The sequence below is a fragment of the Barbus barbus genome (assembly GCF_936440315.1).
Source record: "Barbus barbus genome assembly, chromosome: 39".
Lineage (NCBI taxonomy): Eukaryota > Metazoa > Chordata > Actinopteri > Cypriniformes > Cyprinidae > Barbus > Barbus barbus.
Window position 1 is genome coordinate 16,587,904 of NC_136717.1, and position 14,875 is coordinate 16,602,778.

General features: G+C 36.7%; 1 protein-coding gene across 2 annotated transcripts in view; it reads left to right on the forward strand.

Annotated features, from left to right (window-relative positions):
• Positions 1-14,875, forward strand: part of plxna4 (plexin A4) — a 210,270-nt gene that overhangs the window by 139,029 nt on the left and 56,366 nt on the right. The gene's annotated exons all lie outside the window — the stretch shown is intronic.

Genomic DNA, 14,875 nt, shown 5'->3' on the forward strand with positions numbered 1-14,875 from the left:
AATAAAATAAAAATGACAAAAGCACATGCAATTACTAAAACTCAAACTAAAATGAAAATGCAAAAAAAGCTAATTCAAATGATTAAATACTATTAGTATATAAAATACTAAAAAAACACTATAAATAAAGCACTTTTGTGAGCTGTTTGATGCTTAAAGGTCGTATAAGAATCTGGATTCAAATAAGTGAAAAAAAAACCTCTAATTTACATTTATTTTTCAAGATGTCAGAAACCACACAAAAAAAACTAGTGTAAAGAGGGAAAAGGTGCACTTGTCACCTTAAGCAACTATTTCTAGCTGCTCTGATCATTTAATTTACTTTTGTTGGTGTAACTCAAAGTGCAAAGCGTATCAGGGCAGGCACAGGAACTGATGATAAATTAACTAAGTAAAAGCTAAAAATAATTCATTTAAAAATGTTTTAACGAGAACTGGAATTATTAATAATTGCCTAATTTTGCTCATCTTACTAGACCGTAATACTGCCTCTGCTAACTCATACAATTACTCTTCCTCTCCGGAGAAAATCCCAGTTACCATAGTTACCCATGGATTTCTATAGAGAAACATGAAGAGGAATATCTGGCTATTTATGGAAAGAAATACAAGTTTTTGTGGTTAAAAAAACATTAATAGTGTTCAGCACCAAATTCAAGTATGTTGGATTAGAAACAGGAAATTTTAGGTATCATTCATGTCTGTCACAAAACCTCTGAGGCACCAGTTTAACACCAGGGTTAGAGGTTTGCTCAGATTACTCAAGGAAGCCTTTAGCTCTTTTTCCTGTCTCTGTCTCTCTCATGATTCTTCTTGCTTAACTCACACTACTATTGATCATCGGGAAAATGGAGCAGAGGGGTTAAGGGTCAGGGGGTCCATTTGAGTGTGTGTGTGTGTGTGTGTGTGTGTATAATCCACTTGGGAAGATTGTGTGTCACTAAATTAACAATGCATTAACTCAGTCTCAGGATGCTTGGCTCTGACCTTCAGTTTGTGGACTGGATCACCACACAAACCCTCAGACCCTCTGTTTTTTCACTTTTACCACTGGTGAACAGTGTAAACTAATCCTAAATCTTGATTCCTTGAAAGTTTAAATGCAATGGGCATTAAAACATACAACAAATTGACTTACTAAGCTGAATTCAGTTGTGCTGGGGAGGTGAGAAAGAAAGAAATCTGAAGTCTTGAACACAAAATGGCCTCCATGCATCTTTCATCTGAATGTGAGTTATAAGACAAACCTGTGGCAACAACAATACCTTTTAAATATATTTTATAGCTATTAGGGATGTGCAGGTCTAGTCAACTAAACGGTACAGCTCCTACTAATCAACACTGAAAACAATAGTCGATTACACGAGAGAAAAAAAAAAAAACCATGATGATTTTATCATTCAAATTACCATCATTTTAACGTTACATTTAAAACATTTTAAATAAGTTAAAATAAAACTTTTGAAAAAGAATACGTATCAAAATATTTAAATATATAAATATTTTTAAAAGCATATCTGGGCAGAAACTACATTTTTACCTCAGACCTCTCATGCGTTTTCTTCATGTCAGTTGCGGTGAGCTCAAAATGACCACATGAAAGACCAGCAAGGTGTGGGATTTTTTTTTAATTAGAAGGAGATGGAAAAGTTGTGTAAACTATGTAATGTCAAATTGGCTTACAGTAACTCTACTGGAGCGATGCGTAATCTTATTCAATACAGGCACGCATGCGTTAGCTTGGAGGCTAGCCAAAGCCAGAAAATGTCAATCTTTCATACGTCGCTGCGGTCCGTGAGCCCATCCGCGCAATCTATTCTTCTAAACGAAGACCCACTTCGGTGGTGCTGCGGGATTTCTAGGCTCTTTTCGAAACTGTCTGCTTGCTTGTAGTTATCTCTCTGCGTGCCTGTGACTTCAGTTCCTGCCGAGCGATTTTTTTATTTAACTTTTTTTTCAAGTGCAGAATCGTCTAGTCCCGTCTTTCGCCAGACCACGTTAACGGGTTAAATTCACTGAACAAATGCGCATGGTCTGAGTAAGTAAAACTAGCATTCTTTTGTATTTAGACAATATAGCCAACATGAAGTACATTTTTAAAAGCCGTTTTAATGCTATTCCTTGATAAATGTTGCTATTTTGTTTTAATATGTTGGCTAACTTTATATGAAAATGAAGAATTCTGTCAGTCTATTGATTGATTTTCCATTTCTGCATTGCTCCAGCTGATCTGAATAAATAAGCTATGCACCGGTTTATGTTGAGAGTATGCTCTTTCTTTTTTTCTGTTTAACGACCGCCTAATATTAAATGATGATAACGCGAGGCAAGCATATGGCATAATCATGACCTATTTTTAGCAGAATTCTTTGAGGGATTTGACAATGTGATTCAAAGATTTAAGTATTAGGCTGTTATATAGACACACGCACATTTTGTTTTATTTTTTGCCATTTTTGGGGGGTTTCTAGCTTTTAGACTAGTCGGATACAAAACTTATGTTTAAACGACAGTCAAATTAGTCATAGCGCACATCCTTAATAGCTGATTGGATAGCAAGTAGGGCTGTGCGAATCGAAATCGCGATTTGAGACGTTGCGATTTGCTAATTTGCGATTTGACGCGATATTACTCTGTTCCAGAGCATATGCATGACTGCCAGCCATGAGTGGCGGTCTTACTAACCAATAGAGTGAGCGCACCTCCGTTCTCCCCGATCAGCACTGCTCTAGCCAACTGCGTAAACGCCCACCGTTTAAAAACCGTCAGATCAAAAGTTAGGCAAATTAAAACTAAAGAAAAACGTATGTAACTTCAGTTTCGAAATGATAGACAAGGAACAAAAAAGGTAATTTGCAAGAGCTGTAGGCTACATGAACGTTATCTTACACATTTTATCTCCCCAACAGATTAATTTTTAAATAAGTTTGTTCGCTAATTCAGAAGACCGCACACACAGCCCGTGTGTCTGAATGCTTCTCATACCCGCTCCGCTCTGCCCCACGCTGCGTGTCTCCCGCGGCTCACGGACAAGCCGTTTACACGCAGCCTGTCTCGTAATGCTCTTTTATACTTGTGGTCTCGCGCCCGGTTTTGCCGTGTAACATGTAATACTTTAATAATTGACTAAAGAAATACAGTTCTTTATTTATAAATAAAAAACAAATCTTTCCTGTGAAATTCAGTAATTCTGTAAAAGTAGTAATACCATTATAATCTTCCCTGCAGAAAAAACAAACAAACAAAAAACCAGTAGAACCCCTCCCAAAACATAATAGAAAATGTAATGGATTTAAGGGTTATAATGGGAATTGTATTGGTTTTAATGTAAACTATAATAGTGTCTATTGGTATTGGATGCATTCTATTGGTGGGATGTAATCTAGCAGGTGGCAACCAATAGAATAACACTAATTCCTATTGGAATAATGCCCGAAACAAAAAGGAATTTTGTAATGTTTTTTATGGAAACTATAAGAATTTCTGTGATGGTTTCTATTGCTTTTTTTGTTTGCTTGTTTTCCAGCAGGGTAACGATACTCATACTGTGCTGCACACTATTGACAATATTGAGCTGAAGCTTGACTTCACAAATTTAAAATTGCAAATAGAATCGCAATATGTCAAAAAATCTGTCAAAAAATTCCCCAAATCGCCCAGCCCTAATAGCAAGGTATAAAAGACAAATATCTGTGAGTTTCTGTTTAGTTTAAGAGACTCTCTGCAAGTTTGTTGTTTCCAATCAACCTTCAGATAACCTTCCCTCTTGCTGTCAACACAGGAGCAAAGCCGCCTGCTCCAGACTTCTGTTTACCCAGAAGATCTCCAGAAGAGTCTGTTAGTCTTGGAAAACAGGACCAGAGAGGCAAAAATCAATAACTCTGGGAGAGGGGGAGGGCGCTCCCTAAGTTTAAATGTTCAGATGTGTAATTTATGAAGCGGTTTGTTTACTTGTTAAGGCTTTCATTTTTTCCCATCTGAACCCTCTCTGCCCCTTTGACTTGGAGAGGATCATTTGTTCATGTTTATGAGAGAAGAGGGAGGGTTTTTTTATGCGAAAAAAGACCATTAGTATTGTTGTATATTCTAGACCCACACAAAATGAACACATTTTTATACTTATAAAAAATCGAATTAGTATGGAAGCCCGTTTCCACCATTGAATAAAAAATAAAAAAACGTTATTGCGACTTTTTATCTCACAATTCTGACTTTTTTTCTCAGAATTGCGTGATATAAACTTGCAATTGCGAGTTAAAAAGTCATAATTCTGAGATATAAACTCACAATTCTGAGAAATAAAGTCAGAATTGCGTGATATAAACTTACAATTCTGACTTTTTTTCTCGCAATTCTGACTTTTTTTCTCAGAATTGTGAGATATAAACTCACCATTCTGAGAACATATCAGTCACCCCCCCCCCCCCCCCCCCTCAAAACTGGACTTTAACTCGCAATTGCGAGTTTATATCTCACAATTCTGAGAAAACATGTCAGAATTGCAAGAAAAAAAGTCAGAATTGCGAGTTTATATCTCTTTTATTATTCTGACTTTATATCTCACAATTCTGACTTTATAACTCACAACTGCGAGTTTATATCACGCAATTCTGTGAAAAAAAAGTCAGAATTGTGAGATAAAAAGTCGCAATAACCTTTTTTTTTTTAATTCAGTGGCGGAAACGGGCTTCTATAAATTAGGGAGCAAATTAAATAAATAAATGAGAAAGTGCTGTTGCGATCAGCATAGTATTTTGTGAATGAAGGATGTTTGCATTCTGTCAATCTGTGGAGTCTATTATTCATTGAATTTTATAATCCCAGATTGAGTGGAAAACGTATTCACCACAGTTTAACAACATTACATCCACCCTTGACGATCGCACTAGTTCCCGAGGGCTGCAATGAATAACTCCCCTGACTGCTTTACAAATGTCTTGGAAACATTGCCAGAATGTTTCGCAGGCAGTGATTTTGCATAGGGTGTAAATGAGCTGCGATTGTGATGCTTTGGAATGGCGTGGAGACGGATAGGCTGTAAATCATAATTAAGACAGGGAAAATAAGGCTGTCAGATTTCCGTCTCTCTTTTCGAAGGCTGACAGCCTGAGACTGGAGCAGATTGACAGAGATGCAAATTCACACTCCATTATAATATCTTTATGTATCTTTATTAGGATGGGTATGAGATGGATATTATTTTGGGGCATATCAAGAATATCAATATATCTCTATCCATCAGTATCTTTGACAGCTTGTTACTGAGGCTTTATGAGAGATGAGATCATTGTTTAAAACTGTAATGGCCACGGTGTCCTTCATGAACAAACTTTACAGATTGCATCCACAAGTGAATGGGGTTTATGGTTTTATTGTTTTATTTATTTGTTAATTTCATATTTTAAATGTATTTAGCTTTTTTATTTTTCAAAATAAAGTATCAGGTAAAAACATTAAACCTTTAACAATAATGCTTACAAAAAACACGCGAGTAATGATTTTTTCAACCTGATCTCACGACTAAAACTGTGGAAACTTTTTCGCAAAATGCAAAATACTTACCAATAAGTACTGTACATATCACTGCAGTTTCCAACAGAAATGAACACTAGAGATGGTAAAACAGTGAGCTCTTGTAATCGTTTTCGTACACAGTTATGATTACAGCTCCATATGTTTCGCTTTCTGGATGTAACATGCTTGCTTGGTAGCTCAGCCAGAAAATCCCATTAAAAACATGACTCGCAATGAAAGAGCTCAAAGATGAGATATCGAAAAACAAGCTAAATGTTTTTACGTCACATTCGCTTTTGTTCATACTATCGGGTAGGTTTAGGTGTAGTGCAGATGTAGTTTTTTTTATTTAATTTAAAATGTCACGTAGCGCTAGAGTTATAGCGCCACTCAATGGACATTTCAAGTCAGAACTGTGGTGACACACACAAAACCAACTTCATATAAAATGTACCATATGTACGTTCATCTGTTCCAGAAAAAAACTAACATATGTCACGAGATGTACATGGCGCTACCTATGTATGTTTTTGTCAGTAAAATTGCGTTTTTCAAACATTTTTTTAGCATTGTTAAATATTTTTCTGTTTTAAATTGATTACATTTTAAAATTACATTTTTAAAAGCAAAATAAATTCTCATGTGTATGTTCTCTTCAATGCAACATACACTTCTGTACACCTGCCTTTAACCGTGAAATCAAATTGACATAACAGTTGTAATAGAAATTTCATTCAACAAGTTAATCTGGAAGATAAGAAATTTTGTCAGAGCTAGGCAATTATTTTAATTTAATTTTTTTTTTAACAATGACACTAAGTAAGTTACAGCACTTTTTCATGTGGCATTTCTAAAATGATGTAGACTGTGCATGCAAATAAACGGTACTATCAGCAGGCGCAATTTATTCTTAGTGCATTCCACCTGGGCCTGTCAAGTCAGTCCTGAGTTGTTTTGGACCCAAACCATGTACGGCACCCTCTGTGCCCAGCAGAGTGGTGTCTCCCCGGGGGAGCAAGACCGGCTCTGTCGCCCCTGGTGCTGAACTCCTGAAGAGCCGGGAGGAAGAGTTTTCCACTGGCTGAGAGAAAGGAACATGCTCTAAAAGTGACGGAAGCATCAGGACAGAACTACAGCCACACTCACGACTGTCAGCGAGATCTCTCAGAGAGCAGGCAGTCCTACACGACTCAACCTATCCCTCACTGTCACCATGCTGTCACCAGAGAAAGAGCAGGAGACACAGAGAGAGAGAATGCAAAGGGGAGAGGGGGTAGAAGACAGCAAGCGGGGTGGCCTGTCCTGGTGTGACAGAGCGTGAACTAGACATGGAGACAGACACACCTGAGAGAGAAAGAGAGAAAGCACGCAGGCATTGATTGAAAAGACAGGAAATAGATGTGGAGGAAGTTAAAGGAATAGTTCAAGCAAAAATGAAAATTCTGTCATTATGTATTCATCGTCATGTCGTTCCAAAGCGCTGGAATTTCAAGCGAAAAGAAATTCAGAAATTCAAATTTTAATTTTTTTGTGTTTAGCAGAACAATGTCAGTCATACATTTTTGGAGTGACACCAAGATAAGAATGACAAAAGTTAATTTATTTTATTAATATTTTTTTTTATTATATGATACTGATGGTAATATATACACCACTGAACAAACTGTTATTAAATTCTAATAATATTTGTTACATTTTATTTTAAGGTATTCTTGTTACAGTGTAATTAAACATTTAAGTACTGAGTGATATTAATTAACTACATGTACTTACTATATGGTTAGGGTTAGGATTAGGGTTTGGCTTATGGTTACTTGCATGTAATTATGAATAATTTATTGTTATTATAATAGTTAGCACATGTAACTTGTGTAACAAGGACACCGTAAAATAGTTTTATCAATATTTATTCATATCCAATAAAGTCCCATTAATGTTAAATAATGCATTGCAAGCATGCAACATTACCAAAAAAAGAAATGTTACATTATGAATCAATCTTTAACGTTACTTAGTATACTGCACAAAAGACTCAATGAATCCATCGATTTATATGAATAATTCCAACCAAATCATTAAAGTAAATCAAACTTCTCAGCGCAAGTTTTATGCTACAAAAATTATATTTGAGGTTTACAATAACCTTTCTGAGCTCCTTTAACAATAGAAACTTCTTGTCACAGTGTGATATAGCAACTAAAAAGTGCTGTTAGAATGTGCTTCTAAATTTATCTTGTGAAAAATTTCCTTTTCATGATTTTGAAGTCTTTGAATGGTCTATAAAGCTGTGGGAATAAACACCGCTGTGAATTATGGAAAGAACATTGCGTTCATCACAGCAGGTGTACGGTTTTGAACCAGCACAGGTAGGATGCGGCATGAGACACAGTCTTGTGTTCATCGTAGCCTAATTTTACACAGGTTTCAAATGTCATGCGTGTTTCTCTTTTCCAAACAGCTCCAGAAACGTGATATGCCATTTCGCAAACTCTTTGTAATTGCCATTCACCTTGCATTGGCACAGAAGCAAAATGTTTTCATAAATGTTAGACCAGATCTGATTGTTCTCTCTAATTTGAGCGGCACATTGATTTTTCCTCTGGGCACGCGGGACCTGTTGGATCATTCTCTCGTGTGGCTGAAGACCCGCTTGTTTGCCCTTTGTGATAGAGGACAGACGCTCTATCTATAGCACACACACACTCTCAAGTTACTCTCCTTTCTTAGGTGGAGTCTTATTGAGTGTGACCTCTTTAAAATGCTTTGTATAACTTTGAAGACAAAGGGTCTAAATGTCCTCACATCCACTCTGCCTTTGTCTTTTTCGGTCATTCTTAGAGGTCTTCCGTGTTCTGTATTTCTTTCTGCTGAAAACTCAGTTGACCCCTGCAGCTGAAAGGAAAAGATCTGTCTGCTCGATCTAAACAGCAAGAGATAAAAAAAAGAGTTGTAAACGTTCCTCTGAGCTGGATCCTGACAGCTGGAAGGCAGGCACAGGAGACAGATTGGGTGTTAATATGTGCAATGTTTGATCAGATCTGTAGGGGACGTGGTGTTGGAGGAGACTGATAAACTGTTTAATATTAGCAGGGTGAGATGGGTCCCCTGGCCCAGGAGGAACAGGGACAGCAGGGAGATGAGATGAAGGAGCCGGTCTGAGGTGTTTTGACAGCTCCTGAAATTGCATGCATTACGGAAAACTTGACGCGTTTATGGCATTGAGATGAATTGTGGGTATTTGTTTGGGTGTGTGCAACTTTGATAGGTAATGAGTCTCTCCAGCTGTGCCGTAGTCTGGAGTCGGATGGATTCAAGTCGCATGAAAGTGTTTAGAAATGCAACTCAAGCAAATGCAATATAGAGGTCATGCTACTTTTAGGCAGATTTGGCGTTGAAGTAAATGGGGTTGGGCAAAAGTACAAGAATCCATGGCAGGCTTTGTAGACTGTACTTCCAAACAACCATTAAAAGCATAGTCTACCCAAAAATTACAATTCTGTCATTTAATTTAAATATTTTCAGTTTTCTATTGATGTCCATGATATTTTTGACCACACAGTGGAAGTCAATTGTCACCAAACTGTTACCAACATTCTTAAAAAAAAATCGTCTTTTTGTGTTCCACTAAAGAAAGTAAACCATAAGGCAATAATCAGTTATTATTATTATCAATTATTTTACATGATTTGTTACTTTTTATTTCCCCATTGTAGATTTGGACTGACATAACCATAAATCATATTTATTTTAATACAAATTATACAAATCTTACAATTTACAAAGGGCATGAATTGGCTCTGTTTTGAGTCTTTTGTTTTAGATTGAGTTGTTACAGAATGCGAATTGTGTAATCTTTGCACTGTTATCGTTCATTTGTCATGAATATTCTTGTCTTTTGGTTTGTGTCCATAAAGTTCCAAATAGAAAATAGAATGTTTGTGATTATATACTGCTGCATGAATATTGGATTCTATTTTTGGACATGAGTGCTGCAGCCTGGATGTTTTTTGTGCAAGCGTTTGTTTGTGTGTCTCAGTATGCCTCAGTGTGTTGGGGTCGTTCCCGGGGTGCTCCACACTAATTTTCCACTCAGCTGAGGTTTGTGGCCCAATGGGGGGCAGTGGCCCCGAGGTCTCCGCTGGGAATAATCGGGTCAGAGCCACTGGGCTGCGTAATGACCCTCCACGAGTCTCTTCCTCTTTCTCCTTCCTTCTCTCTGCTTCATGGCTCCCTCTTTCCCTCCATCCCTCTTCTTTGCTCACTCCATAATGATGGTGACCGACTGGCTCTTCTCTCGCAGGGGGCTCTGAGGGTCTGGCTCACAGCGCTGCCTCTAAATTTAAACCTGCCATTTGTCAGTGTGGCTGCACCTTCTTTTGTCAGCACCTTTCTCTCTGGGTCTCACTGCATTTTAAAAGCATCTTATTTTCTATATGTGCAACTTGGACAGGGTTTGTCTGTCTGGCCACTGGGCAATAGTTCAGCTCAATTTTCTCTTCTTGCTCCTCATCCGTTAATCATTGGGAATCTGTCCCAAAGGGAGGCTTGATAACCATCGGGATGAATGTGTGTTTAAGTGCATATTCAAATATGCATTGACTCATCTATAAGTAATGTTAATATGTTACTGTACTATATGTAGAGCATGAACTGGCTAGAGATCAAAAGTCTGTCTTACAGCAGCTGAACTCGGTAGTACTGTGGCTTTGCTTTTTATTTTATGCATAATGGAATTTCAATGAGATGTTTGGAGTAGAATTGGCTTAGGAACGGTAGGCGTTTCACGGTAAAAGGTTTTTCTTCTGCTGTAAAAACTATGGCTACTGTGGTAGCATTTTAAAACACACTTCCAATTCCAAGGTTATTGTAAAAAGTAGGATCTTAATTATTCTGCTTCCAAAGTTAACTGCAGTAATTTGGGCCAAATTCTAAAGCTGCAATCACAGAATGTACTGCAACAAGCTCAGTGAAAGGAAAAAACTGAGGTGTTGGGTGAGATGGGAGAAATGGCTATTATAACTCAACTTCTATTTCATTTAATACTGAATAGTATTTATTTTATGCTTATTTAGAGTATTGTGTTGTTAGCTTAGCCACATTCTAATAACAAACGGTTGAAATCAAGTCGAAGTACTTAGTGCTTTTACATTTCACTTTCTTCCTTTGTCACTTTATCTGCCTCTTACTCTCTCTTTCTTGATGTATAGTCCAACATTTTTTTTTTTTTCAATTTTAATTGAATTCACTTAAAGACATGAAAGAAAGAAAAGGGTAAAAATTGTTCTATTCTTCACATTGGAAATGGATCGTCAAATCAAGTGCATTGCATCATGGGATACAGTATTCTATGCAGTGTGCTCTATTTTTTTTTATTAGGTCTTCTGGATTATCCCATTGATCACATTTGTATATACGTACTGTCAGTGTTGGGAAGTAACTAGTTACATGTAATAGTGTTACGTAATTTAATTACAAAATAAATGTAACTGTAATCTATTGCAGTTACTAAGAAAACAAAAAGTGTAATTAAATTAGTTAGAAAAATGTTAATTATTACAAAGGGGGATACATTCTTTCCCAAATGCATCGACTGCTCTCGCATTGACACCATTGTTCCAGGAGTTTAGGACGCCAAATAGGACACATACTTATTCGATAAGTGATTTAATTGAAAAGATTTCATTTCAAAAACAGTATCAGTACTAAACTATCTTTTGCTATCATTTTAAATCTGTATTTAACCTCAGAAAGATCTCAAAGTAAAATGCGGTGCTAAAGACTGATTTTGTGGTGGTTGTGCTTTAAAATTAAATGATTATAATCTTAATTCAAGTTATGGAAGGATTTTGAAAGTCTGACAGTAATCAGTGTTTTGTACTACTGTAAGGTTATCCCTGCCTGGTTTAAAATGTTTCAAAATGATTAACAGAAAAGTAATCAAAGTAATCAGTTACATTACTTTAATGAAATAATTGACATTTACACTACTTATCACACTTTAAATAGGGTAATCTGTAATTTATTACATTTCCAAAGTAACCTCACCAACATGTAAACTCCGTAAATCCTAAAATTACTGTGTTGGTTTGCTTTTCTAAGCATAGACGGTCTCTTTCCTTTGAAAGCTACTTCTGTAGTTCTTCTCCATGTTTGTCCCATTAGAGTCTTTGCTTCATGCTGCTGGTCAGACCTTGGAAGTTCCCACACTTTAAACTCCACTAGGCCGCTGTCATCAGTCACAAATGGGAAATGTACTTCCTCTTGTTTATTGTAAATTAGTTTTGGCAAAGCGAGGTTGGTACTATTTTCCAGTATGAGCCCCAACTCATTCTTATGGTAAATTAACAGTTTTGGTAGTAAAGCAAGTGAAACTCTGTTGAATAAAACTCCTTGAGGGATTTATTATATTAACAGAACTTATTAATTTAGTTGCTTCTGGCTGACTCTGTTAGCTGCTTTCTTCTGAAGACATCTGTAGTCTCTCTCTATCTGTGGGTTTGATGTGAAGGGTGGCATTGCAAACTTGCTAGACTTTTTTTCCCCCGATGAAAATACAAAACTGGCAAGTATAATGAATTTGGATGCATTAATTACATGTTTTTATTCATTTGCTGATGTACGTAGTTATTTATTTGTTTATTTCCTCCTCTGCTAGCATGGGTGATGTAATGATATCTAGGTCAGTGTGTCAGAGAGAAGAGTGAACAGAGGGTCACAAGGGGAACAGGAAGAGAGAGGGCAGGTGAGATGCCAGGAGGCTGTCCTGAGTGTTTTGCATGTGCCAACTCCAATGCTCCCGTCTGCCTGATCGCTTTGATGCGATTTCATTTCCTGTTCATTATTCATCAAAGTACCGCATTTCTCCATGTTCAGGCAGCATTTACATAACGAGGGAAACAAATTACTCCTTGGTCGTCTAATAGAGCAGTTTACTTTACTAATGATAAGGTATTAAAACAAACCTCCTGCGTGCTGACAGGTGCATGCTGGATGACTTATCAAGGAGATCACCAAATTGATCAGATGGAAAAGCATTTGCAGAGAGCTGAGATGGTTTTAATAAACTCATTTGACTGCACATACACATGTAGAAATATTAATGAAGTACACACACAAATACACACCAGAAAAGTCTTGAAACTGGAAATGCAACCCATTTTAACCTTAGATCAAATATAATATAATGTAATATATTATAATTAACTAATAGAAGTCAGTTACACAATGCAATGTATTAATAATATCAATAATTTCATATGTATAAAATTTAGTGTATTATATTTTTTATTTAAAAAAATATCTACTATGGAATGTGTAAAATACTGTTTTGTATATATTAACATTTTATATTTATAATATTGTGTAATATTTCCAAGTGCAACAGAAATTTCAGAAAAAAAAAATCTGATTTTATCCATAGGAACTGATTGGACATTGAAATGAATATTATATAGAAAGAAAGAAATACTGTTCACAATTTAACTGGAAATGTGAATAAAGTAAATAAGGCTAGTTTCACACTCATTTTATTTGCCCAATAAATGTTTAATTTATTAAAGGAGTGAGATACACACACAGTGCTGTTTATCCTGCTGATATTTATGCCCGGGCCTTTTACACAAGCTCGTAAATGAAGGCTCATAAATGTTTTTACAGTGCTCTCAGGCCATGAGCAGGCATCTCCTTTATAGCCCTTTTAAATAAGAAATATTCCCGTTCTTACAAGCTGAGCTGACTTGTTTCAGCCACAACATGTCAAAGCCCCTGTAATCTCCAAATTATAAACAGACAACCCTCATACGCCCCCTATTGGTGAGAAAGAATAATGTCTGTGTTTAAACAGGCTTTGCTGCCTACATACTTTCCTGTAGTGTTACGTAATGGGTGTGGACCGAGAGGGACTTGTTAGGTGTGATGTTTTATTAAAGGCCTTTGACAAGTGCATCTAACTGCGGGATGCACAGTCGCGCTAAATCATCCAGAGACTCGCACAAGACAGTTTGTCTCTCCCACAGCGCTCTGAGAATGCAACACACTCTTGTCGTTGTAGAGTTCAATGTTTCACCACCCATAGCTTCCACCTAGCGTAAGTGTGTGTGTGTACGTTTGAACACGTAGTAAACAGCATGCTTATTAAATCAGCTGCAGAAAAGGGATTCAGGCTGTGTGATTGGAGCTACAAAAGAGGCCATTCTGATTAAACACATCTTAGACCTGCTTAGCGCAGAAGCACAGAGAAAGAGGACGATTGTTGCCATTTAAATCTCTTTCGTTTCCTCTTTCATTCACCAGCAGATTATTCCCACTCTGTTCTCAGAGTTCTCCACGTTAGGCTTCTTAACTTTTCAGTTCATTCACTGTCCTACCTCTCTCTCCCGCCTTCTTTTCTCCAGTGGAAGAAAACCCTGTCATAACTGTCATCTGTTATAAACTTCTCTCCCTCTCTTAAGGACTCTGTGCTGATTCGAAGTTAATTGCTTCACAGATTTGAATAAAGCCAATCTGGATTAGTCAGGGGAATGACAGGCTAAAAAACCCAGTCAGAGCAGACTATTTTATCCACTGTTGAACTATCCAAGCAAGAAAAACTTTGAAATGTGTAAGTGTAGGACTCAATTGCGTGCTTTCGTATGTATGTATATTTATTCCATTTTATCTTGGTTCTTATAAATACTTACTGTATAATTTGTATTTTTAATCTAATACATTTTTAAATTAAGATTTCAAATAAAAAAATAATAAATTATAATAACAATATAATAATTATATAAATACATAAAAATTAAACACATTAAATTAAATTAAACACATTAAATATTAACTTTATTTTAATATTTTATTATAAGGACATTTGTTTACTTTTCTACTGAATAGCACTGAATTCATGTCATTATATCTTATGAAGGATTAGAGGTAGTGTCCAAACAAATAAATGAATAATCTTTTTAATGCTGATTGTTTTTTATAATGAAATATTACATTAATTTACTGGTCCAGGAAAACAGCACTCTGTATTGGTGTCTGGGTTCTTTAGCACCGGTTTGTACCTTGCAAGTCAAGCGGTCAGAACTAAAAGTCACAAGTGTAAAATAGTCTTAAACGTTCTTTTTTTTTTTTTTTAAAGTCGTGACGTATTGTCAAGTATGGTGACCCATACTCGAAATTGGTGCTCTGCGTTTAACCCATCCAAGTGCACACACACAGCAGTGAGTAGTGAACAAATGCACACACACACACACACACACACACACCGTGAACACACACCCGGAGCAGTGGGCAGCCATGCTGCAGCGCCCGGGGAGCAGTTGGGGGTTCGGTGCCTTGCTCAAGGGCACCTCAGTCGTGGTATTGAGGGTGGAGA